The sequence below is a fragment of the Durio zibethinus genome, chromosome 27 (genome assembly GCF_047325235.1).
Source record: "Durio zibethinus cultivar Kanyao isolate XHJ-2024 chromosome 27, ASM4732523v1, whole genome shotgun sequence".
Taxonomy (NCBI): Eukaryota; Viridiplantae; Streptophyta; class Magnoliopsida; order Malvales; family Malvaceae; genus Durio; species Durio zibethinus.
The window spans coordinates 329926-356994 of record NC_143188.1 but is presented as its reverse complement, the minus strand read 5'-3'; the positions used below and the strand labels follow the sequence as shown (position 1 = coordinate 356994).

Sequence of the window (27069 nt, the reverse complement as noted above, 5' to 3'; positions counted from 1 at the left end):
TCTCTCTTAGTCTCAGATCAATCAATTATTTATCAATCGGTAAATGAGAGCCCTCCACTCAAATTAGTTTCCTCGTCATTGATAAATTGATGCCTAAAAAAATCTATTTAGGGACATGAAAAAATCAAAAATCTATTATCATGTTAACTAGTACTAAAACAATTTGAGTGGCACAGAGTTTAACAAATTCATCCCGGCTTCCACTAGCACAGATGGAAACAATTCTATTCTAGTGTCTGATTAGGACGGAAAAAACCACTCCAGCTTTTCCTAGAGCTAAAATTGATGCATAGCATCCAACATTGCTGGAGAGCCATTTGTGCCCGTGGACTTGCTGTATCCACTACTTCAAAAATACAGATGCTGCCTGAAATAGCCTATCCACAACACATCAGTCCTGTGAAGATCAAAGAAAGTCCACCATGATGCTGATCCAACTCCCTTTGCTGGAAAGAAATTATCCATAGCTTTCACTTGGATGCCAAGATCCACATCTCTTCGTTTCAAAGTTCATCTCATCTACCATTTAATGAATGAATATCTCCAAAAACGTGACAAAGCTAGTCACGCATTTTAGGGTTTAGCATGGAAAATGTCCAGCTGGCTGTTATTGCTTGTCCTGAATTTTCAGGGAGGTCAATTCACTCTGTTGCTGTTGATTTCTATACCGTGAACTGTTAGGGAACCATCTCCGAAGCCTCTCTGGCCAAAACCTGGTAAGGGATGCAAGCAGTCAACCTTTCACATCACCTAAAATAACAACTGCAACAGCAGCAATGCCAAAGATAAAAGAAACTAAGACAAAACAAATATTGGTATCTTTCTATCATATTTCCTAGCAGATATCCACTGCTTTAGAACCCAGAAGAGATGCCTATATCATTTCATAGTTAAGGTTTGCCTGCTATGTGGTCTCACATCTTCATCATATTCATAAACCAAGAGAAAATTGTCAACATGATTTCCAGCACCACATTGCTGCTTCAGCAATAAAAAAATGCAACAAATGGCACAGAATTCCAAAAATATGCGATTAAGTTCAATGTATTGAGTGGTCAAAATATATTCATATATATATATATATATAATGAGAAGTCCTGACGGATCCTATTAATGAATGTATAATTTCTGAAGAAATATAAGAAATTCAGAACTTGCTACTTACAGTTAAAATCTTTCATAAATTGCCCGCCTTACTGAAGCATTCAAACCGTATGCTATTGAGTTGAAAAGGACCTAAAATAAATAGATGGCAGTGACGAAATCAGTTTCTGAAAGAAACTTAATAACAAGGAACAACCACTTCATTGTTTACATGACACAAAATCAAATGTACTTAAGAGGATCAAACAAGTTATAGAAAGTAAAATTTGGTCCCCATCTTTTAAGATAATCAATCTCTTGAAGATTTTCCCACTTCTGAACAACCTGCAATCAAGCATTTGGTGCCTGGATAGATGCATTGGAGGTAGGGGAATATTTGTTTCACCCTCTCCCTTCAAAGATTTTCTCTGTGGCCATATCAATGTTACATAATTTGCTTAACCATTAAAATGATATATTTCATTTATCCACCCAAAATTTCGACCGAAAAAAACAGAAAAGAAAGATTGAGATATGGGCATATCATGATCCATTAATAATAATTTAGATAATAACCAAGGAAAAGTTTTCACCAAGACATGATCTTGAAACCTGGGTTGGTTTCCATAGTGGAATCAAAACAATCCATTTTAAACTGACCATTCCCAATCTTGCTCATAATATGCAGTGGGAAAAGCTTGTTTTGCAAGCGGCACTTAAATACTTAATTCCCATACTAACAAACACAATCACAGATACACACATACACATATACATATTATGAGTCAAACAAAAGTAGCAGTTCAATTTCTAAGTAATTACCATAAGTGTAGCTGTCCCAACATCAAGAAATGAGAGCCAAAAGATATTGTGGCCTGGCTCAATAAAACCGTGGATGCCATTGATTGTGCCAAATACCCATGATCCTATTAGGATCAATGGATAGTATCCCTACCTGTTCAAAGCTATAGGAAAAGGAAATCAACAGCAAAAGCTTACAAGGATAACTAGCTTCATTCAACTGCAACAGATTTTCTTCCTAAAGCTTAATTTAAATTAACATTGGTTAAAGGCAACAGAGGAAAGCAGCAGAAACTAGCTAATTCCAATGAATTATTACATTCCCACAGATTTGACAGGGAAATCTGGAAGACAGTAGAAAAGGCAGTAAAACAACCATGAAAGCGAAAAACAGCTAAGTCTGACTCCGTTCCAAACCAAGGAGCAAACCTTAAAAAGTGGAGCTTTACTAAGGTAGCAGTCTGAAAAGATGGCAATGGGCAAGTGTGTCATCAAGGATTCTGGTCTCTACATAATAGGAAATTTCTTTCAAGTAACAAAAGAAACCAAAAGGCAACAAGCATGACTTTCTCCAGGAAACAGAAGACATGTAAGCACCAGATTCATAGAAACAAATGAGGATTGCACTGGATAATGATCAAGGTAGAAAACAGCATAAATACATGAATTATGGGGCATTCAAGCAGTCAAAGCAACAGAAATAGCAAAGCTTCAGTTGATCCATAAGTCCCATATATTTAACTTTAAGCGTACCACATGCTCTGATGAAAGAATTAATTACCTTCGTGTCCGTCCTTGAATCAAACTGGTATGCACGATCTGACATGCCAACCGCCATCTAAAATTTCCAAAGATTGTACAAAAATGGCCTCAAAAGTTGCACAAATACATAGCAGCTTAAATTTATGATGATAGAAACAGATAATTGTGAACATACATGAGCGGCATTGTTCTGCATGCGTATCACTTGAAAGTATGTAAAACCATTGTAAAGAATTGCACCCAATAGTGGGACATAAAATGTTATAAAGTGAACTGCCTGCATAGATATGCCAATCAGATTAGAAAGTTCTACAATGCTAAGAAATCATGCTACTTTGTCAAAACTTTTTGTTAACCTCATCACTTCTATGCTCAAATAATATGTATAATAGAATATACAATACATGATTGTCAAGACACAGCAACTGAAAAGCTGCATTCAGAAAGGTAAAAAACAGGGCAAGGAAACATTAAAGCCTTACAGAAACCAGGTGGTTGAAGGAAAAGTTGAAATTTAGTAATTAAACAACAAATCTAAGTGGACAATCAGCCAGATAATGTTACTTGTCCCTTGCCTTTCCAGTGCAACCTGTTTGTGCCCAACACCATGCACTCAAATGCGTATGGTCATTACCAATAGAATGTATGACAGTCATAACCAGCGAAGTTCCTGCAGGAAGTAGTTAAAGTCCCATATAAAAGGCTGGTTGACAGCATTAAAGGAGGGGAAAGGAAGAAGAAAAGAAAATGGCAAGTGTAAACCACCATTGTAGATAAGTTTGAAGCAGTCAACAGAGTAGAAATGGAAACCGAAAACATAAGCATTGCGAGAAGGCTATAGAATTTGGTACGATGATAAAGAAGAAATGAATAATTGTAACAGAACATAGATGGACATACCCCAAACATACAAGTGAAAGATGGCCTCCAAATCTTCAACATCAGTTTTGTGTCTAACTACAGTTCGATGGAGGGTAAAAGCAATAGTTGTGGTCCAGAGGAAGGAAGCCACAAAGAAGAAATGTGTGGTGTAGCCCTAAGCGTAACAAAAGAAACCTTTTGGCGGGTCTCTGCATGGAAAAAAGATTTATATAATGATTTTTTTTTTGTACGTGGGAATTCCCCAATTCCTAGTATAGAGGCATGGGAAATTGTTTGCAGGAGGAGGAAGCATACCCGACCATGTTAAAGAAACAGCAAAGCATGTCCTGCAGCGATCAAAAAAAGAGATGAAGAGAGAAAATGTGACAATTGTAAAGAAGTAGGAAAAAAAAAAAGATTTGTAGTCCGCAAAGCATTAGATCAGATACAGAGGTTTTATAGAAAAATATTGCAAAGTAAAGTAACACAGTGATAATGGAACAAGACAAGTTTCCTAAATAATTCACTTTCGATGGCAAAAAAAGACAAGTTTCGTAAATTCCTATTTCCAGTTTATTAGATAGATATATTGGATCTTCAATCTTCATCTACATAAACGTGAATGAATTGAACAAGACAAGTTTCCTAAATTCCTAATTCCAGTTCATTAGATAGATATATTGGATCTTCAATCTTCATCTACATGAACATGATTGAATTGAACAAGACAAATTTCCTAAATTCCTAATTCTATACCTTTTGATTGTTGAACAAAACAATGCAAATGTACTAACTACTAGTAGTAACAATTTAGAAAAAAAAAAAAAAAAAGAAAGATTACAGAGAGGTAGAGGTAGAAGACGAGCTTGAAGGAGAACTTGCGAAGTTCCTCGAAGAGGGAGTAGCAAAGCACAATGAATCCAGATCCTACGAACGATAGACTAGATGCTCCACTGTTCACCGCCGTCGATATTCGTCGATCGTGAATTGACAGCACCGTCGCTATTTTTCTTTTTTTTTTTTAATTTTTATAAATAATTTTCTGCTCTTAATAAATTATTTATTTTCTTTCTTTTTCCTATTCTGGGCCGACTGAATTAACAAAAAGAATTTCTTTCAATCAACAAAATGTACTTTCCTTATACAGAACCAAGTGCGGTAAACCCGGATTCGTATGATTTGTTAAAAAAATTTTAATATTTGATTAAGTTTAAAATTAAAGTAATATGTGTAATTACTACGAAGAAATCAGTAATGCAAAATTGTTAATTTTAAACAATAATTTCTAATCGTGGAAGAATTGAACAGAAAAATTAAAGAAATAAAGATAAAAAAATTTCACTCTCAAATTTCAAAATGTATAAACAACATAAATCTATAATTCCATTTCTGAAACACATGAAATGCCAGTAATCAAAAAGATCATTACATTACAAAGACAATTAATAGCAAACTAACAATAAGACATTACCGACTAAAAAAAGTATGATTACTTCATTGAGAAACAACAAAGTACTCTTAGTAAAACATTTTAAGGTCCCAGTCTAAATTGAACAAAAAGCAAACCATTCTCTTAAAGTTCATTCAAATTCAAACACAAAACTTCAATGGCTAATACTTGGACAAAGTCCTCCGTACTTCACACCATATAAATTCTTCAATTTTTAAGATCTTGAAATCATCTGGTAGAAGTTGGGCCAGATGATTGTGAAGTTACTGACGTCGACAACCTCAAGGTTATCAACAGTCTCACCAATGTCAAGATATACCACGCTAAAATCAGAGTATTTCAAACTATCTTTCTCAATCAGTTCAAAAAGTTCTAGGGTACTTAGGCACCTGATTTCTCCCTAAAATTTTGTTTTGTTTTTGTTTTTTTTTTTTTTAAGAACTATATATATGATAAATTTATTACAACTTTTCATTTATCTAAAAAAGACAGTAATTTCTTTACATATCCACTAAAAAAATTTTGGCTCTTACCCAATTTGCAAACTTGGCAAAGGATAAAGGTCAGGAAAAGAGTCCATTCTTTTAAGTTTTACCTGCTTTCAAAATCCCTTCAATGTCCTTTAACCTAAAAGAGATAGCCAAATCCAAATATCAACTTACTTTGAGAAAAAAAAACCAAAACATTAATGATGTTGCAAAGGAAATATGATTAAGAATCCAGTAATTTCTTGATGAAATTAAACACCAATAAAGACATATATCATTGATAAACATAAAAAAGATCACCAATGATCAAGATATTGGAATATAATTCACATTATTAAGAAATCTGAATGAAATGTCTTATATATGCATTAAGAGCCCAATAACCTAATAACTTAAACTTTTAGGCTCAAATGGTATATAATATGTATGTATGGACTCTCTGGTATGCTCCCATGGGCTACAAGTGTGGTTTATCTCTCCAACAAGTAGTATCAGAGCCAGGATTATTTCGAGACATCGATACAAAAGTAACCCAAGACAAAAGTAAATTCTGTTTGAGATCATGGAGAATGATACAGATTTCATGATAAAATTGACATCATCAAATTATTCAATTTGAAAGCATATGACGGAAGATCATTTATATTGCAAAGATATGTTGACATCAGCGTGTTTCATCATATAGCGCAGGAGACAGATGCCCACACTGAGAAAAATTAGCAGCATTGTATGAGAAAAAATAGGTATGAATAAAGTTATACTTGTTAAAAAACTTGCAACTTTACAGTATAGGAATGAACGATCTATTACAGAGCACTTGAGTGATTTTCAAGATATATTTAATCAGATGACTACTATGAAACTTAAGATAAATGATGAAATAAAGGCATTGTTTCTTTTGTGTTCATTGTCAGATCGCTGAAATACTCTAGTTATGACTATTCTAAATTTAACTCTTGATTACAAAGTGACATTGAAGATGGTAAATGACAGTATGCTTAATAAAGAAGCAAGATGAATGTAGACCCTGAAAATCAAGCTTTAGTCATAGAGAATAGGAGTAAAAACATCGACAGAGGTCAGAACTTAAAATACCGTAGTAAGTCTAAACATAAATACAACTCTAGAGATAAAAGTGAAGTGTTTTCATTATAGTAAAACAGGTTATATAAAACAACATTGTAAAATCTTGAAGCAAGAGCAGAAAGATGAGAAAGGCAAGAGTTCAGATGATGGCAATATTGCAGCAGTGAATTCAGATAGTGATTCAATTACTTTGATCTATAAACATGATGATTGTAATCATGTTGGTGATCCTGACATTGAATGGATAGTTGACACGAAAGTGGCATATTATTGTATTCCTAAGAAGAGAGTTTTTTATAACTTACAAAGCAAGAGACTTTGGTTGCACTAAGATGGGAAATAAAAGTGTGTCGTAGATTGTTGAAATTGATGATATTGTTATACAAACTAGTACAGGTTGTATATTGACTTTGAGGGATGTTAGACACATTTCAGATATAAGAATGAACTAACTTGCTATTAATATCCTTGATAAAGAAGGATATGAGAGTCGATAAAAAAAGGGCAGTGAAAGCTTCTCAAATGATCTATAATAGTTGCAAGGAAAAAACTATGCTGCACAATGTATAAGACATGGATGTAATTGAATGACAACCATATAAATGCTATTGAGGATGATGCTTTAGCAAACTTATAGCACAAAAGGCTGACATACATGAGTGAGAATGGGTTATAGATTTTGGCAAGACAGTCTCTCATTCCCTTGACCAAAGGTATGTCTCTCGATTTATATGATTATTGTTAGTTTGGTAAGCATCGTAGAGTTTTTTTTTGTAAGAATTCTTAAAGAAAAGAAAATACATTGGAATTAATTTATTCTAATGTATGTGGTCCCATTAAGGTTGAGTTATTAGGTGATAATAGATATTTTGTTACTTTTATTGATGATGCTTTACGTAAAACTTAGGTGTATATGTTGAAAAATAAAAGTCAGGTATTGCAGTATTTTCAAAAATTTTATGCCATAGTGGAAAGGATGATATGGTTACCCTTGAAGTGTATTCGGATTAATAATGGTGGGGAATACATGTCTAAAGACTTTAAAGAGTACTGTTCAAAGCATGAGATCAGGCATAAGATGACAAAACCTAGAATACCTCAACATAATGGTGTAGCTGAAAGGATGAACCGTATCATTATAAAAAAAGTCAAATGTATGTTGAGAATGGTAAAATTACCAAAGTTATTCTAGGGTAAAGCAATCAACACAACTTGTTATTTGCTTAACAGATCATCATTAGTTCCTTTGGGCTTTTACATTTTAGAAAAAGCATGAACAGGAAAAAATGCTTCATACTCTTATTTGAAAGTTTTCGAGTGTAAAACATTCATGCATGTGCCAAAAGAGTAAGGATCAAAGCTTAATAGTAAAGTCACATAGTGTGTATTTGTAAGATATAGTGATGAAAAATTTAGCTACAGGGTATGGGATCCAATAAAGAGAAAGATAATCAAAAGAAGAGATGTGGTATTTCATGAAAAAGAAACCATAATAGACCTTGATAAAAGTAAAAAAACTACATGGGTTACTGTTGAGTGTGATGTTTCAATATCGACTTGGGTTCCATAAGAAAAAGTCATAGATGGTAGAAATGACCAAGAAATAGAACTTGGAGATATGATTGTGCTAGCCACAGTTAGTGATAAGCTAAATGCAATCAGTTTTAAGTAGGAAGAGCAATCTACTCCACCAAAAAATATTGAGCAGGGGGAGCTACCTTTGGCATTAGGTGATGTAGAGTCTTAGCCTAAGAGATCTACTAGAAAGCATAGGCCATCTACTAGGTATCTAATTTTAGATTTTATTTTAGTTATCAGTGACAAAGAGCTAAAAAGCTTTCAAGATGTGTAGGCTATTGGAAATAGAGAGCATTAATTAAAAACAATGAAAGAAGAGATGGACATATTGTGAAAAAATGGTACATATGATCTTGTTAAATTTCTAAAAGAGAGGAGGTCGTTAAAGAATAAATAGGTGTTCAAGTTAAAAAAAAGATGGTGATAAACTAGTAAGGTACAAGCTTGATTGATGGTAAAAAGTTTTTCTCAAAAATCAGGCATCAATTTTGATGAGATTTTCACTTCAATTATAAAGATAAGTTTCATTCGAGTGGTGATAAGATCAGCAGCTAGTTTGAATCTTGAGCTTGAGTAACTTGATGTTAAAATTACTTTCTTGCATAGTGACTACAGAAGGACATTTATATGAATCAACAATAATTACAACAATACAGAAGCAATAATCATAATAATGCAGATGCAATATATCGTAATAAACTTACAACAATAGACAACAATCAATAATAAAAAGCATAGAAAAAAAGCACATTAAGACTTACGTGAAAAACCTTTAGTGTAAAGAGAAAAAATCACGGACCACTAGAAAAATCTTCATTATCAAATAATGGATATACAAAGTTCTTCTCTAGCTAAAACTAGAGCTAATCAACAACTAAAGAGACAATTGGAGAAATCTCACCAAATAGGTGACTCAACAAATATACCCTTGATTTGTTTCTAGAAAGCTTCAAACCCAATCTTCATCGTTCAGAATGTAAACTCTGAATAATAAACTTGCTGATAAAATTTTAGCTCAATCGGACCGTTTATCAACTTTTATTCAACTAACTCTCTCTTTTTTTTTTTCTCTTTTTTTAAAACTTTTTTATCTTTTTTTTCTTGGTTTACGATTCCACCTTAAAACAACCCCACCTCTTTTTATTAAGTAGCTAGGGCTTTGTGTAAAAAGAAAGAACAAAGCCTATGGCCTTTGATTAGTCCAAACCCAATTACATGGTGCTGGACTCCATTTTCCTAACTATCTCCTTCTTCAGCCCCATTAGAAAGAGATTCATTACCATAACAGTTTCATTTAGAACTTACCTTAGCCAAAGAGCTCATTCTGACCAAGTTATTACAGAGCTTAAACTTCTCTTTAGAAAGTATTTTAGTCAACATATTTGCTACGTTCTCATTAGTATGAACTTTCTTCAACAACATCTATTGTTCCTTAATCACTACAACCAGTGATATCTAACATTAATGTGCTTCGTTCTAGCATGGTATATGACATTTTTACTCAAATTTAAAGTACTTTGACTATCACAGAATACCACATACTTTTTTTTATTCAACTCTAATTCAAGAAAAAAATGTTTCATCCAAAGTATTTTTCACCTACTTCGATTGTTGTAATATACTTAACCTGTGTAGCTGACAAAGCAATACACTTCTGTAACTTAGACTGCCAAGACATAGCTTCTCTTGTAAAAGTGAACAAATACCCTGAAGTAGATTTTTTACCATCAAGATCACCTATCATGTCAGCATTAATAAACTCTTCTAAAACTGATTGTGAAACTTTATAACTCAAGCACATTTTTGAGGTGCCCATCAAATATTTGAAAATCTATTTCATTACTTCTCAATGAACCTTTCTCGGATTAAAAAGAAATTTGCTTACTACACCAATTACATGAGTAATGTCAGACAGTGTATAAACCATAAGATACATTAAAAGAACCGACTGCAGAAGAATAAAGAATACTAGAAATAGCTAGTTACTCTTCTTTAGACATCAAACAAGATTTTTTACTCATATGAAAATGATTGGTAAGTGAACTGCTAACTGATTTAGCATGTTGCATATTGAATCTACTAAGCATTCTTTCGGCATACTTTTCCTATGATAACCATAACTTTTCAACTCTTTTATCCCAGATAATGTCTATACTGAGAATCTGCTTTACTAGACTTAATCTTTCATATCAAAGGACTTAAACAATTATTCTTTCAACTTGTGAACCATACCAGTATCTTATCCAATAATCAATATATCATCAATATATAATAAAAAAATAATCAGTTACCATCAAGAAATTTTTTGATATACACATAAAGATCCGTTATCGTTCTTTTATAGCTGTGGTTCACCATAAAAGAATCAAACTTTTTGTACTATTATCGCGGAGCTTGTTTCAAGCCATACAAGTTCTTTTCTAATTTACAAACTAACTGCTCTTTCCTTTTCACTTAAAACCCCTCAGGCTGATTCATATAAATGTCTTCTTGTAAGTCACCATGCAAGAAAATAATTTTAACATCAAGTTATTCAAGCTCAAGATTCAAACCAACTGCTAATCCCAGCACTACTCGAATGAAACTCATCTTCACAATAAAAGCAAATATCTCATCAAAATCGATACTTGATTTCTAAGAAAAACCTTTTATCATCAATTAAGCTTTGTATCTCACTAGTTTGTCACCATCTTTTTTTAACTTGAGCACCCATTTATTCTTCAACGACCTTCTTCCTTTCAAAAATTTAACAAGATCATATGTACTATTTTTTCATAATGACACCATCTTTTCTTTCATTACTTTTAACCAGTGCTCTCTATCTAGAGTAACTTACACATCTTGGAAGTTTTCTGGCTCTTTTTCACTGGTAACTAAAATAAAATCTAAACTTGGATACTTGATAGATAGCCTACGCTCTCTAGTTGATCTCTTAGGCTGAGACTTTACATCACTTGATGCCAAAGGTAGCTCTTTCTGCTCAACGCTTTCTGATAGAGTAGATTGTTCCCCTGTTCAAAACTAATTGCATCTAACTCATCACTAACTATGGTTGGCACCTTTGTATCTCCAAGTTCTATTTTTTGGTTATTTTCACCATCTATGGCTCTTTCCTATGGAACCCTTTTCGGGGTTGAAATATCACACTCAACAATAAATCATGTAATCTTCTCATTTTTTTTAAGGTCTGCTATAATTTCTTTTTCATGAAAGATCATATCTCTACTTTTGATTGTCTTTCTTTTCACTAAATCCTATACTCTGTAGCCAAAATTTTCATCATTATATCCTACAAACACATACTATGTGGCTTTACTATCAAGCTTTAACCTCTGCTTTTTTAACACATGCATAAATACTTTACATCCAAAAATTTTCAAATGAGAATATAAAGCATCTTTCTCTGTCCATACTCTTTCTGGAATGTCAAAGCCCAAAGGAACCGATGGTGATTTGTTAAGTAAATAACAAGCTATGTTGACTGTTTTACCCCAAAATGGCTTTAGTAATTTTGCCATCCTCAACATCATCTGACTTGTTTCATAATTGTGTGATTTATCCTTTCAATTACACTATTATGTTATGGTGTTATAGGTTCTACCATCTCATGCTTTGAACAGTATTCTTTAAAGTCTTTAGATGTGTATTCCCTATCATTATCAGCCTAAATACACTTTAAAGGTAACCTTATCATTATTTCCACCATGGTATAAAATTGTTGAAAATACTACAATAGTTGGCTTTTATTTTTTAACATATACACTCAAGTTTTACGTAAAGCATCATCAATAAAAGTAATAAAATATCTGCTATCACTTAATGATTCAACCTTAATGGGACCACATACGTTAGAATAAATTAATTCCAATATATTTTCTTTTCTTTGAGAACTCTTACGAAAAGAAACTTTACACTGTTTACCAAATAAATAATGACCACATGAATCAAGAGACATACCTTTGGTCAAGGGAATGAGAGACAGCCTTACAAAAACCTGTAACCCTTTCTCACTCATGTGTGCCAACCTTTGGTTTCACAAGTTTGCTGAAGCATCATCATCAATGGTATTTATTTGGTTGTCGTTCAATTGCATTCATGTCTTATACATTGTGCAACATAATTTTTTCCTTTCAACTACTATGATCTTTTTAGAAGCTTTCACTACCCATTCTTTTGTTGATTCTCATATCTTTTTTTATCAAGAATATTAATAGCAAGTAAGTTTATTCTTATATCCTAAATATATTTAAAATCCCTTAAAGTCAACATGCAACCTATACTAGTTTGTATAACAATATCACCAATATCAACAATCTGCGACACTCTTGTTTTCCATCTTGGTGCAACCAAAGTTTCTTGCTTTGTAAGTTATAAATAACTCTCTCTTAAGAACACAATGATATATCGCTCCTATGTCAACTATCGCTCAATGTCGAGATCACTAACAGGGTTACAAGTACCATATATACAAATCAAAGTAACTAAATCACTATATAAATTCACTGCTGTAATATTGTCATCATCTGAACTTTTGCCTTTATCAAATTTTTGCTTTTGCTTCAAGATTTTATAATGTCATTTTATATGACTTGCTTTACCACAATGAAAACACTTTACTTTGTCTCTGAACTTGAATCTATGTTTAGACTTACTATGGTCTTTTGAGTTTTGACCTCTGTTGATGTTTTTACGTCTGTTTTTTGTGACCAAAGCTTGATTCTCAAGGTTTACATCTTTTCACCTTGCTTCTTCATTAAGCATACTATCATTTACCATTTCCCTAACAAGTGGTATCAGAGACAAGGTTATGACGGGTTCGAGTCCCAGTGATGTTACTCAAAGAAAGATTGTTGGTAGATCAGAGGTTGGTCGCATCCATCAACTTTATGTGCTCGAACGCTGATATTAAAGGGTTTGACTTGAATGCAATAAGTTTATGATAATATGAAGAAGTCGAACACCCAAATGGGCGATGTGTTAAGTCAACTTAGAGTATAAGCTTGAAAGAGCACTGAGACAACTTAGACAGCCAGGTTGAGTGTTGTGCCCTAGCCTAAAGGCACATTAAAAATATGAGGTTGCCTGGCCTAAAGGAGAAAGTTGCTTGGCCCAAAATAGGTGTTAATAAGAGTTACTCATATGAGAGAGTCAATGTAAGACTTGATTAGAACTCATAAGTGAACGAAAAAAAAGTTGAGATATGATTCACATATGAACAAAGAATCCCATATCTTTAAAAAATTTGAATGAGATGTCTTATATATGTATGAAGAACACAAAAACTTAATAGCTTAAGCTTTTGGGCTCAAGTGATGTCCAACATGTATGTATGGACTTTTTAGTGTGCTCTTATAGGCTACAAGTGTGGTTTATCTCCCAAACACAAGAGCCTAACCCTTTGATTTATTTTTTTTTACAGGTTTTCTTTTTATGTGCAAGAAATGTGAATGCCAAATCAAAATCTTTGGTTGTGCCATGTCATCAAGTTAGTTATTAGCTTGTTAAACACACAGTAGTGGTCTATCTAGTATCTTTTTAACTTACAAAAGTAAGAAATCATTGTGATAAAATAGCATATGCTAAAATGAAAGTAAAAGCCAATAGATTTCATTTTAAGACATTAACATAATGTTTATATATTTGCCCTTTTAACAGATAAATATTACTCCTATCACCATTTTTTCTTCACATAAAAAGAAGAGAATAGCATGGCTTTAACATAGTCACATCCACAACTTAACATAACAGAGGTTCTTTAATCAACTTTATCTAACCCAATTTGGTCCTAAAGCATATAAAAAGCATTTGAATTTTCTTAAAGAGTGAATTAGAAGTAGCTTTAAAGAGATAATCATAGATAGTAACCTTTTTCCTAATGCAAGAATGGCAGGTATGATGGTCTTCTATTTTGGTGTTAGCTTTGGCTTGAACATTGAGGAGGAAAGATGTTAACTATGTACATATGCTTGTAGAAATGGTAGGGGACAAATAAATCATAAAAAATATGCATGTTACATGCTAAACTTTCATTTATAAGTGCTTTGATATGATATTATGGCAATGTAAAGAGAATTATGTAGATGTGACAAATGATAGAGCAAGATAAATGTTAATGTAAGAACAAACCAAACTGGTAACCACAATATCACAATAAAAAAGTTTCCATACACTCTAAAGCCATAGAAAGATATGTAATCATGAGTTTTAGAACCAAAAACTTAATAAAGATTATGTAATATTAGATTTTATCTTCTGCTAATTGTTCGATACTACCAATGCATTATGGTTCTCATAGATGCCACACCAGCATCATCAACATCCTTTATTGAACTTAAAATCAATTCAAGTATAATAATATTATTTGAACTCAAATTAAAAGAGTAGTGGCAAAAAATTGTAACCTGGAAACCAGGAAGCAAAAGTATGACAGTAATAACCTTGAAACACTTTTTATCATTGTAAGCCCACATAATATGTTGGTATAATGCTTTTAACACATGATTCCAAATAATTTCATCCCTTAAGATGTTTGATATAAAAAATTGGTTCTAGGAAAGGTTGTAAAAGAATGAAACAACAAAGAGAGTGTAAACAATGTAATTACATCTTTCATAATGAATATCAAAGTAAAAGATTAAGAAAATCAGCATATACCTCTATATAAACAAAGTGTTCTACTTTCTCAATAAGGGAGCAATAAGCACAATGAATGCTCTCTTCTATTTGGCTAGTTCCAGCAGACCACTGATTGATAGTTTTTATAATTCGAAAATTATATATCATCATTGATTTGCACTACTTATAAGCTTAAAGTCTTTTTTCAAAAGAAAAAAAAAAGTTAAACAGAATAGTAAAAATAGTGACAAATCACATTAATGTCATCATTATACGAAGCTTAAACTAACTGTTAGCCTTTCTTTCATTAGTGAAAGTTAAAGCTCATTAGGCACAAAAGAATTTCATGAGTTGTAAATACACAACATTGATGGCATAAACCAATATTAAAACCAGAGACATTACTTTCTTTGCCTTATTGTTGTAAATTTTATTTTTGTCTTGTAATAGTAATATGCTATTTAACAAAGTCAATGACCTGAATTTGAATGAAATTTTTATTTATTTTTTGAAGTAACACTAAGAAATTAAGATATCAAAATAACAACATATAAATAAATATTATAAGCCATATGTAAAACTTTTAAAAATCTTAAGGTAATATTATCAAAATAATTTTAAGAATAAAGATTAAGTCACTCAAGAATAACAATCAAAGATAAACCTTAGCGAGAGATGTAAGTCAGTTAGTAGTGCAGCTAGCGTTGGAAATGATGTCATATTCTAGCTTATATTCTTTTTCATTAACACCTACAACAAACATGGAATATTCTTACTGGGGACTGAGGTGATTACTTTCTTAGCACCACCCTGATAATCAATCTATGTGAGATAAAATGCATGTAAGTTTAATACAATTCAAAGCAAAGAACTTTAACCATTCAAATTGAAGAGTTCATAAATCAAATCATCCCTTTGCATTAGATAGAAATTTATTCCAAAAAAATAAACCAAAAATGAGACAGGACATTAATAAATCATAATTTAAACAAAATCATGCATGGAAAATAACATAAAACAAATAAAAACAATGCAAAAAAAAATGAACAAATAATAAAATACCTTTAAATAGGTAACAACTTTGTCTTTGTCACTGAACAGTCTAGTTGATTTAACTATGTATTCAACTCTGGTCTCACCCTATGGGATCTCCTCTAGGTTTCTAAAGTTACACAAAACATAATTCACTCATTGTAGACTCATATCTAATAAACAAACATAAGTTAAAATTAAACATTCTAAAAAATTAAAGAGCAAATTTACATGCTTAATACCAAAAATAATAATGGCTTCTCACCAAAGAACAACACGAATTTTAAACTAAAATGAAGTAACATGCAACTAAAAAAAAAGAGAATTCAAACAAATTACAACACGTCACATGCAACAAAACCAAATCCTACTAAACTTAAAGATACATAAAGACAATCATAAAACAAATCATCCTTAGCTTTCAACTTAATCTTGAACAACATTGAACAATACATGTCCAAAAAATCACTAATCAAACACAGAACACAAAGCAATTTGCCAAAAAAAATCTATTCTGAATATCATCCATAGTATTCATTGGGTAAAGTTCCTAATCGCCACTTACCTCTTTTTTTTTTTTCAAACACTTTCTTGCAAGCTTAGTTAATCCCATGGCTAAGCATTTTTGGAAATCCATGAGCTAAACCTGAAAATTTGGTTAAAAAAAATCTCAAAACCCAACAACTGTATGATTCTATGGGCTGAAAATTATTGGTAGTTTAGAATGTGGCGTATCCCATATTAGATAAAAAGATTTAATTATTGATGAATAAAATTAATTTTTGTATTAATTTTATTCATATTTTAAGTAATTATGTTTAAATAGAAACAACTATCATATGACAAATGATCATAATTATTTGAATATAAATAGATTATTATTCATAAAGGTCATGATTATACAGAAGATCATAATCATCTGAATAGAAGTTTATGTTTATTCATTCATTATAAATAAATCTTTTAGTATAACCATTTTCATTACTTTTGATTAGAGAGTTTGAGGCTTTATTGTATCCTAAAAGTATAATTGCCTAGAAGAAAGTGTTCTTCACACCTTAAAGCCAAAATTTATTTCTATTATTTCTCTTCTCTTATTTATTTTTTCTAACAATTTAAAGGCAATAATGAGAAATTTATATTTTGAATAAGGAAGATACAAGGAAAAAAATTTGGCATGATTCGAAAATCAATATTAGAGAAAGTTCAAAGTGTCAAAGGATTAATGTTTTTATAGACCAAAATGATAATTTTGGTAAAGATCTTCATTAGAGATATGCATTTTATTTTTTACATAATTGCTGATAAAACGATTAACTAAATGAGATAACACATTAACAATTTATTTCATTAGTGTGTAAAGTCAAAACATAATATGCAAAATATTGATTACATTGCATTAGTTTATGCATATGCTGAAATTGTTTCTATTAAAACAATCAGAAATGGGTAAAAGAATTTACCGTGAGAAATTAGATGCAAGTACAGAATAAAAGTAGAAAAATAAGATTTGGCTAAAGATTAGTTTCATTATTAAATCATGGCACCAAAATTGAGATAATAAGTTGAGTCAAGCTATTTGTATCATTCTATCTTTGTTAGTTGTTTATAAATCAAATGTTGATATATATATATTTAAAATTTATTATTGGTTCAAATTTTGACTAATGTTAATTTTTATGAAAACCAATTAAAATTAAATTTATATATGTGAATAATTATTTTTAAGATATGATGTTTCATGGATTAATTAGTGAATAATAAACTAAATAATGATTATTATCATAAACATGGAAAGTGTGACATGTATTTTGCCTACTGGGTGTATTACACTAGAAGTGATTTTACAAAATAAATTTTTATAGTGAACACTCACAAAGTGAAAATCATAAAAAAGTCGTCAAAGAGTTAATCAATGGTTACAAAAAAAAAAAAAGCATTGTTGCTTTTTGCATATGGGATATTGATTAAACGAAAAAGCATGCCATTAAAAAAACATTGAAACATTTGTCGATTACTAGCATTTTGAAGAATGCTCATCAATGTATAATTAGGCATGTTTATAAATTAGAAAAGAACATGCAAATTCAATGTTCCAAAGGCCCCAATACATGCATGTGTTTAATTTTATTTTGTGATGGCATAGAGAATATTGGTACAGTTTGCCATATATTACGAAAATGAACTGAATATGATGAAATTTTTTTTCTTCTACATATAAAAAAGATATGGACTATGGAGATAGAATGCCATCATCCAATTAATACATTATTGGTTAAAGACAATGAATGTATTTTTGCTTCTTATACTCAGAAAATGGCCATTTGTAGGCTGTTAAAATGAAAAGTGAATTAAGTATTCAAGGTTTTCAATAGTTTCATGACAATGGCAAGAATGTGGCTAGTTATATACCATATTAACATATGGGCTTAGGTAATAATGTTAGTTTATGAAAGCCGTAAGCCTTAGAGTTAGCCAATCAATGATTTAATCAATGCAAATTCATCACGAATTTTGCATGAAATATGAGTATAACGCATATTATAATTATTGTTTATACTATTTTATGAAAATGATTCTTTGGATTCATGTTTCATGACTTACATTGATATGGTGATCTAGATATGAATATATTGGTCACAAAATGATTATGAAAGTATTTGAAATTGGAGTTAAATATATTATAGACTCTTATTGTATATAGGCATATTGGTCCCATAAGTAAAGTTTGAATTTATTATATATTCGAAAATGTTTTGACCAATTAAAAGTGGTAAATAATAAAGATATATAGGCCACACAATGGTGGAGAAATAAAGTTCTTATAAAATTTTGAAATCAAGTTTAAAGGTTTCAATAATCATGAACTTGAAATTAGCCATTGGGCAATAACTATATGCATTGAAAACTCATGATAACATTTGAGATAGTTGGTTTTCACTAAAAGCTATCATTATAAATGAGATAATTTTAATAGTAAAATCTACATGATTTGTAGATATGAGGTGGATTATTATGGTTGGCTTAGAATAGCCATAAACTAAAATTGATGTCATAATCTTGATCATGTTGTGATAATTTTTGCTATGTATATGGTCTACTTCATGGATTGTATAAATGATTTATCATCTATGGTTTTATATAGTGAAAAATTTAAAGTATATTTACTTTGAAAGCCATGAGTGATTCAAAGATCTTGTAAATTTGAAAACTTTTATAATAGCAAAAAGAATGTGATTTGATCCATTTGGGTGATGAAAATGGTTTTGTTCATGGTAATAAAAAAATATTAATAGTATCCATGATGAAATAGATTCATATAAATATTTATGAATTGACATAAAAGTCTTAAAAGGAGACTATAGAAGCATGATTATATTTGAAATCTGCTTATTGATGTAAACTCTTATATTGAGTTAAAATACAAAAGTTTTGAAATTTTTATTGAAATATTAAGATATCAGCTAATTATCTTTCACTAAGGGTGGATTTGGAGGCCTCCTACTTAAAAAAAAAACCACAAAATAGTGAAAAGATAAATGAAATGGTAACTTGATTAAGCATATATGATAACTTGATAATTGAATGAGATATTCTTTAATAAAAGAATACATACTTGTACATGGTAAGGGTGATAAAAATCAAAAGAAATCAAAATTACTACCATAGTGTTATAAGATTTTAGTATAATTTTATGAGCAAATTATACAAGCTAGTAAGTTTAAACACTATTAAAGTAAAGTCATAAAAAGGTCCTTAAAAATCTTAAAAGGACTAAAATTGTTTGGTTTATTGATTGAGTTTATCCAATTGTACTAGAAGTATAATTATATTAAAAATGTATAAAAGCATGGAAATAAAATGGTTGAAATTAATAAATATAGAGATATGGTCACAACCAAAACCAACTATTTCTTAAAATGATAAGAATAAAGTAACAATGTTTAAAGCATATAAATGATATGCAAAATGAAAAGTTTGGACATATTAACCAGAAGTAATTATATTAGAGATTCAATCTCAAGTAGAGATAATTATCATAAAAGAAAATTAAATTCCAAAATATTTGGTTAGTAATACTACAAGTAGAATGGATTTAAACCCTTATTATTAAACATCAATAATGGGAACCCAACTTTGAATTAGTAACTTCTAATTACAAAGTTTAATGGGTAAAAACAAGTTATTGTTATGTGTATGTTAAACACTAGTAAAATCCATTCAAAATTAAAAACTAGTATGATCTATTACATGTGAATGATGAGTTTTTATACTCTTAATAGAGTTTTAAATGTCTAAAGTAATGAAAACATAATGAAAACTCTCTATATATAAACATAGAAATTGTGCTGTTTCAACAATAAGAATTTGGATCTCTTTTGTAAACGTTTATGAATAAGATAAACACATGATCATAATAGTGCTAAAAATGGTTATAAACCTCTAACAGAAGAATAAATAAGTATTATGTTTGTTATATCTTCAATTTTAATACTAGGAGTTAAGGTTTAATCTGCGGACACTATTAACTTTATTAGAATTCTAAGATATATATGCTAATTAAAGGTTTAAATCAAGATATACCTTGTTATATTCATAATATTTATTTATGTGAAATGTTAAAATTAAGCACCAACATTCCAAACTAGTAGGGGATTATTGGAGTTTAGAATGTGGGGCATCTTATATTGGATAGAAAGATTTAATTATTGATGAATAAAATTAATTTTTATATTAATTTTATTCATATTTTAAATAGTTATGTTTGAATAGAAACAATTATCATATGACAAATAGTCATAATTATTTGAATATAAATAGATTATTATTCATAAAGGTCATGATTATACAAAATGTCACAACCATCTGAATAGAAGTTTATATTTGTTCATCCATTATAAATAAATCTTTCAATATAACTATTTTCACTACTTCTAAATGGAGAGTTTAAGGCTTTGTTGTATCCTAAAAGTATAATTATCTTTAAGAAAGTGTCCTTCGCAACTCAAAGTCAAAATTCTTTTTTATTATTTCTCTTCTTTTATTTATTTTTTCTAATAAAAATAATATAAAGAAAAATCTTGACAACTAGTTTTGATTAATAAAACTTCGAAATGAACACCTACTTTTTGTTGCTAGAATGTGTAGAAAGAAGAGGGAAAGGAATAATATAAAACAAAGAAAAGAGAGACAGAGGTCAAAACATGTTGGGCAAAGCACAGACAGCTACCAATATAAAACTATAGTAGTATTGATTTACATTACATGTGTAAAGATAGAAGCACTTACAAATGCAAGCAAAACATTTAATATATATATATATATGTATATTATGCGTGTCATCATCATATCCTTAAAGACCTTTTTTATATATGACAAAAAACTACTTGACTCCTTAGACAAGAATTAAAGATGCAACAACCAAAAAAAAAAAAAAAAGGTGGGAGCTTAAGAATCTTTCAAGGATTTTTTTTTTTATGTAGGGTATATAAATACTCATTCTTGATAATTTTTTATTTTAATCACTCAATTATAAAATTTTATATTTTAGTAATTAGTGTTTAAGTGAATATTTTTTGATATTTCAATTATTAATCAGAATATTGATGACGTACGCTATGTATAATATCAATGACTACATGACATAATCAAATAGATAAATAAGTACACGTAACGTGACATATATACATAATTTAAAATTCTATATAAAATTCTAACATTTTTTTCTTCTTTTTATTTTTGTTCTCGTTTATCTAAATCTCTATGTATTCATTTTTCAAATCCATACTCAAATTTTGACTATTTTAAACCCAAATTCAATTAATCATTATCTCTGTTATTTGTCACCTCTTACCAATGTCTTTTCTCTTTTCAAAATTTATCCATTTCCTTTTGATTCTTTGCTTTTCTTCCTATCAGATTGGGTTTTTTCTTAAAAAATTTTTCACCAAAAATTCAAAGTACTCAACACACAAAAACCTAAATTTACCATTGTTGACACCTATGTTTGCCCCAAAAATCACTTATGTTCTATTCATCTTTTTTTCTCTTAACACTCTAGGATCACTTCACCTAAGCTCACACCAACTTGGTCATTTCGTCAATGTCAATAACGACCAAGTTGTTTCTTCTTTTTCTTTATTTTTTGAACCAATCACTAAACATTAAAGAATGCTATGAAAGTTAAAGAAACCATGCATGAGGTTTCTTTTGCTAGATTGGTTTCTAATTGGGCTAACCAAGTTCTTGAAGATTCACGAATCGATTACATAAGGAGATTAAGGTAACCACAATATGCTTTTAGAATTATTCAAAACTAATCAAGTTTTCTTAGATGGATTCTAGTTAAAAATCTTTTTTTTTTCAATTTTTTTTGTTTTTAACCCTGTTGTGAAGCAATATGTTGTTTAAAGTGTTTGAGTTATTAGATATTAGATAAATTTATCAAAAAAATGTGAATTTCTACCATTTAAAAAAAATGATGTTAATTAGGATAGGACTTGGAAGAACATGTAGTAATGATTTGCCAAACATGTTAGCAAACTATCTAAGAAGCTCTTATCCTATCAAGACTCATAAACCTAATCTCATTTTGGTTGAAAAATCCTAGTTTGATGCAGCACTGATATTTTATGAACTTGACACATAAATCATACTTGGAAGAAGGGAAGACAATTTGCTGATATTGTTATATCTTTATTTTTTATGAGCATCAATTTGGTTTATGTTTCAATTGAAGGAAGTAAATGGATGAGGAAAGAAGGAATTGTTGGTGACTAGTCTTGACATGATGAACTGACCAAGTTGGTATAGGTTGTTCATATGGATAAGAGAAAATTTCTATCTCTAAAACATAAGGATATGATTGATAAGATAACAAGTCCAATGTCATTTTTATTGTAAGTTGTTCATCTAAGCAAACTCTATAGTAAGTGTTTCAAATTTGTTGGTTGGCATGTTCTTTTTTTTTTTGGTCCTAACCACTAAACTTTGCTTCATACAATTAGTATATATCATATATTATGTATTAATGTTTGAATTTTTGTCATGGGGAGCTTTTATTTGCACCTTTTTTTTTCTTCACACTTTTTTTTTTCAAAATTATTTCTAAATAAAATCCTTAATTATATTTTCTCAAACCATTTTCAATTTTTAAGCCTTCAAAATTGCAAATTTGAAAACTTTTTACAAATATAAAATCTTTTAAAAATAAGTGGATTTGCATATTTAAAAACTTTTAAAAGTTTTCATTTTAGATCGTTGAAATTAAAAAGAAATCCAAATACCCACATGCTATAATCAAGTGCTTTTTCTATTGAAGTTATAATTTTTGTCTATCAATTCGTAAATGAGTTTATAATTATTTGAAACATATCATGCTTGTTCTTTTCAATGTTGTGAAAGATTTTCAAGATATGATATTTTTTTCCTCAACCAAACTTATAGGTTTTGTTGAAATCCTAGAAAATTAAATAAATATTTCTTTGTTAGATTGGGATGATATTGACTAAATGGTTTTGTTGAAAACCTAAAACCCAAAATCCAAAACTCCAAATATACCGAATATGTAGTTATAAAATTTATCACACATGCTTATATTGAGAGTTGTAAAGCTAAATTAAAAAGGATAATTAAGTAATTTCACTTATAGATGATTTTAAAAAAAAAGTGTGAAAAGTAAAAATAGAGTGCAAATAGAAGCACTCTTCATGTGATAATTACTTTTATATTGCTAGTATTAATAATAGTATGGTATAGTATGTTTAAGTTATTTCTAGGTTCAATTAGAGTAAAGTTTGTTAAAGGTTGAGCGAATGAACTTTTCAAACTTGTTAAAAAAAAAAAGTTTGGGGATTGCTGAAGTTAAGATTTTGGGCTATGTTACACCTCTTAAGTTAGTGAAGTGTTTAAAACAAAGAGAGAAAAAAAATACCAAAGAAGAAATGAATAAAGCAATAAAGCAATAAAGGTAAAATGGTTGCTTAAGAATTTCTCTTTCAAAGTTTTTCTTCCTATTTTTTATACTTTTACCTCTAGCTTGCTAGGTGTAATATGAAGTTTACGAAGTGTAATAAATAGAACATATGACAATCTAAATTGTCTTTTTTATGTGGGGCCTTGTGGATTTTGTTTATTAGGCTTAACAATTGCATCAAGACATGAAAGTAATTATAAATTAATCACCCTTATCTTTATCTAAAATAAGGTAGGCTATGATCAAGTCATCTTAAGAGTTCGGATAAGTGGTTAGAGTTGTTGTAAAGTGATTTTTTGGGCATTTTAGTGTGAGATTGCCTACTAGATTTTATATAAAAATACATGTGTGAGCAAAGTAATGATCATATTTTTATATTGGTGGTCGCTTACTCGCTTTAGCATTAATGGTTAATTGATCACTTTTTATATGTAAGAGTGTAAAACATGTGAAATCTGATAGCGTATTCTTTTATTTGTGAAAGCATAAAGCAGGTGAAATTTGATGATGTACTTTTTTACGCATTGGAGCATAAGGTTGGTAGAGCATAATAATGAATTTTTTTATATATGGGACCAAAGGGTAGAGGAAGCCTAATGATGCACCCATTTACATTAGAACATTTGGTAGAGGAAGCCAGATGAGGCATCTTTTTAATACAGGAGCATAGGGCGAACAAAGCTTGATAATGCATTCTTTTACACGTGAGAGCGTAAGGTAGGCAAAACTCGATAGTGCACTCTTTTATGCATGAGAGTGTAGGACAAGTAAAGCTTAGTGTATTTTTTTAGGCATAGGAAAATTGGGCGGGCAACCCTAATAATGTATTATTTTACGCTGAAGATGTAAGGCGAGCAACCTAAATGTTGTGCTTTTTTATGCGTGGAAGCGTAAGGTGGGAAACCCTGATGACTTGTTCTTTAATGCATGGGGGTCTAAGACAGACGACCTTGATAATGCATTATTTTGTTTGTAAAAATGTAGGGCGAGTGACCTTGATTATGTGCTCTTTTATTTATGAGAGCATATTGCGAGCAAAACCTGATGATGCACTTTTTTATGGTGGTAGTGTAAGGTGCACAAAACTTGACGATGCATTTTTTTACATATAAAAATGTAAGTTGAGCAAAGCTTGTAGACATTGGACCATATACTCGCTCGAAAGCAAAACAAAGAATGAACTTTGATGTAGATGATAGTCTAGTTTAGAGCTTCATATGCTATTGGGTGAATGCATTCTTGTATGAACACTTTTTCTAGTAGATGCTATCTTGGGTGGATACTCTCATGAGCAAATGTGTTCTTGGCATTTATGTAAATGATTATAGAAAAGAGGTTTAGATAAGTGTCGCTCGTTAATTTGCAACAATTGTAGTAGAGTACAATATGTTAAATTTATTTTAATGAAAGATATTTAATTAGTTCTATAATAAAAATGTTAGTTCAATGATTGTTTCATGTTGATATAGGTCCTTTGCACTAGTAGTTGAATATTGGCACCAAAGAGAGAATCGAAAAAGCTTTAAGAATATGGCTTCAAAACATCTTATGTAAACATTTTCCTTTAAACTTATTTGTCCCCACCATTTCTTATGATGCAACAGAAGTTGATCAAATAGTTTATGAGATACAATGACACCTTATTTGAATTCACCTTGCATTAGTAAAATTCAAAGCACTAAACATTTTTGAAGAGGCACGAAAATATCTAGTTTTAGACTAGGTTTTTTACGACGAAACAAAGTCTAAGAAACTTGTCTTTTTTTTAGAGTGAGAGGGGGAAGAATTTGGCAGACTTTCTACACATACTTTTAACACATAAAACCATACTTCAAATGACTTCTAGTAATATCTATTTATAAAAAATGAACTTAAGGTTTTATTTTTTTGCTTGTGTCATTTCAATGAACTAACATGGCTTTATATCTTAAAGACACCTTTATAAATAATTATAGACATAATTATTCACATTTCTAATAGTGAAAATCCATGTATGAAAGAGTATGTCTCATTTAAAGAGAAATCATTTTTGAAAATCACACTTTTAGTTGAACAGAAAGGTAGCATTTGGATGCCCATTATAAGGCATGCATATACCTTAGTGATTTTGTATTGATTTTTTTTAAAAACAATAAGTAAGCATTCGAATGCCCTATGTATGGCATTCAAATGCCCTGAAACATAAAGCAAGCATTCAATTGCTTTTTGCATGGCATTTGATTGCCCTAACTTCACTTTCACATATTTCAACATATTCTTACTTTCAAAGCTTGTTTCAAACTTACTTATATTTGATTTCTCATTTTTTAGTTAAATATCACATTTAGTTAATCACCTTTCACTATTTTAAAAATATTTTCAAAAAAAAAAATTATCTAGTTAATAAGTTCGAATAAGCAAACTCAAATAATTCATTTTTCTTTTATTAAGTTAAAATCTAGGACATTCTTTAGTTCATATCAAAATCAAGTACTTTTATGGTGGAATTTTTTGTATTTTTTATCTATGTATATAAATTATTGTAACACATAATAATAAATAATAATTGAAATTTTTAGAAAAATCTTAAAAAGAATTTTTTTCCATGTTTAAGTTATACACACTTTCACAGCTATATATACTTCCCAAACTACCTTTAACTTTTTTTTTTTTGCTATATTCCTCGATATTAGTTATTCATGAGCTTGGTTTTTTTAATTGATGATCATGGGGCACTTGCTGTTGCTTTAGAATGCTATGTTTCCTAGATTTGCTTAAATGGGCAATCATATTTTTGATTTACAACATCCTTATCCCTATTTGTATCTTAAGGTTTGGCGCCTTTTTTTCATAGCATGCTTGTTCTTAGAATGATAATGGCTATGCTTTTGCAGGTTTCGTTAGACCTTTTTCTTTCGACGAGGTAAGCGACGATCCATTTTTTAAGGATTCTAGGTATCCATTTTTTAGAGCCTTAAAGCTTTTCCAAGAATCCATTTTTGACAATTACATTGCATTTTTAAAAATCTATTTTCGAAAATACATAAATATATTTAATTTAAAAATAAATAATGCATTTAATTTTAATTTGAATAAAATAAATAAATTTATTAAGACAAAAAAAAAACATTTATCTTAAAATAAATAAAACAAATATGGGAATATTAAAGACAAGTTCTCGAGCAAGGATGGGTGGGAGGGTCGAATCATCGATATGCCCATTCTTACTTGATTATATGTGCGAATGGAAGAGATATGTTAGTTTTCAAGCATGCATAAGCATAAACATGTTTTTGTCTTGAGACCAAAAAACCAAGAACACCTTTTTGGCCATGCAAAGTCAGAAAATGAGAAAACCA

At 30.1% G+C, this 27069-nt stretch overlaps 1 pseudogene across 1 annotated transcript; it reads right to left on the bottom strand.

Moving 5' to 3' along the window:
* Positions 1 to 116: 116 nt before the first annotated feature.
* On the bottom strand, positions 117 to 4527 carry LOC111279105 (G protein-coupled receptor 1-like; annotated as a pseudogene). The gene is made up of 9 exons (XR_016334604.1): positions 4349 to 4527; positions 3823 to 3854; positions 3547 to 3716; positions 3222 to 3316; positions 2822 to 2923; positions 2638 to 2722; positions 1906 to 2048; positions 1166 to 1236; positions 117 to 713 (listed from the first exon to the last, which is right to left on the bottom strand). The product of XR_016334604.1 is annotated as a G protein-coupled receptor 1-like (transcript).
* Positions 4528 to 27069: the final 22542 nt, after the last annotated feature.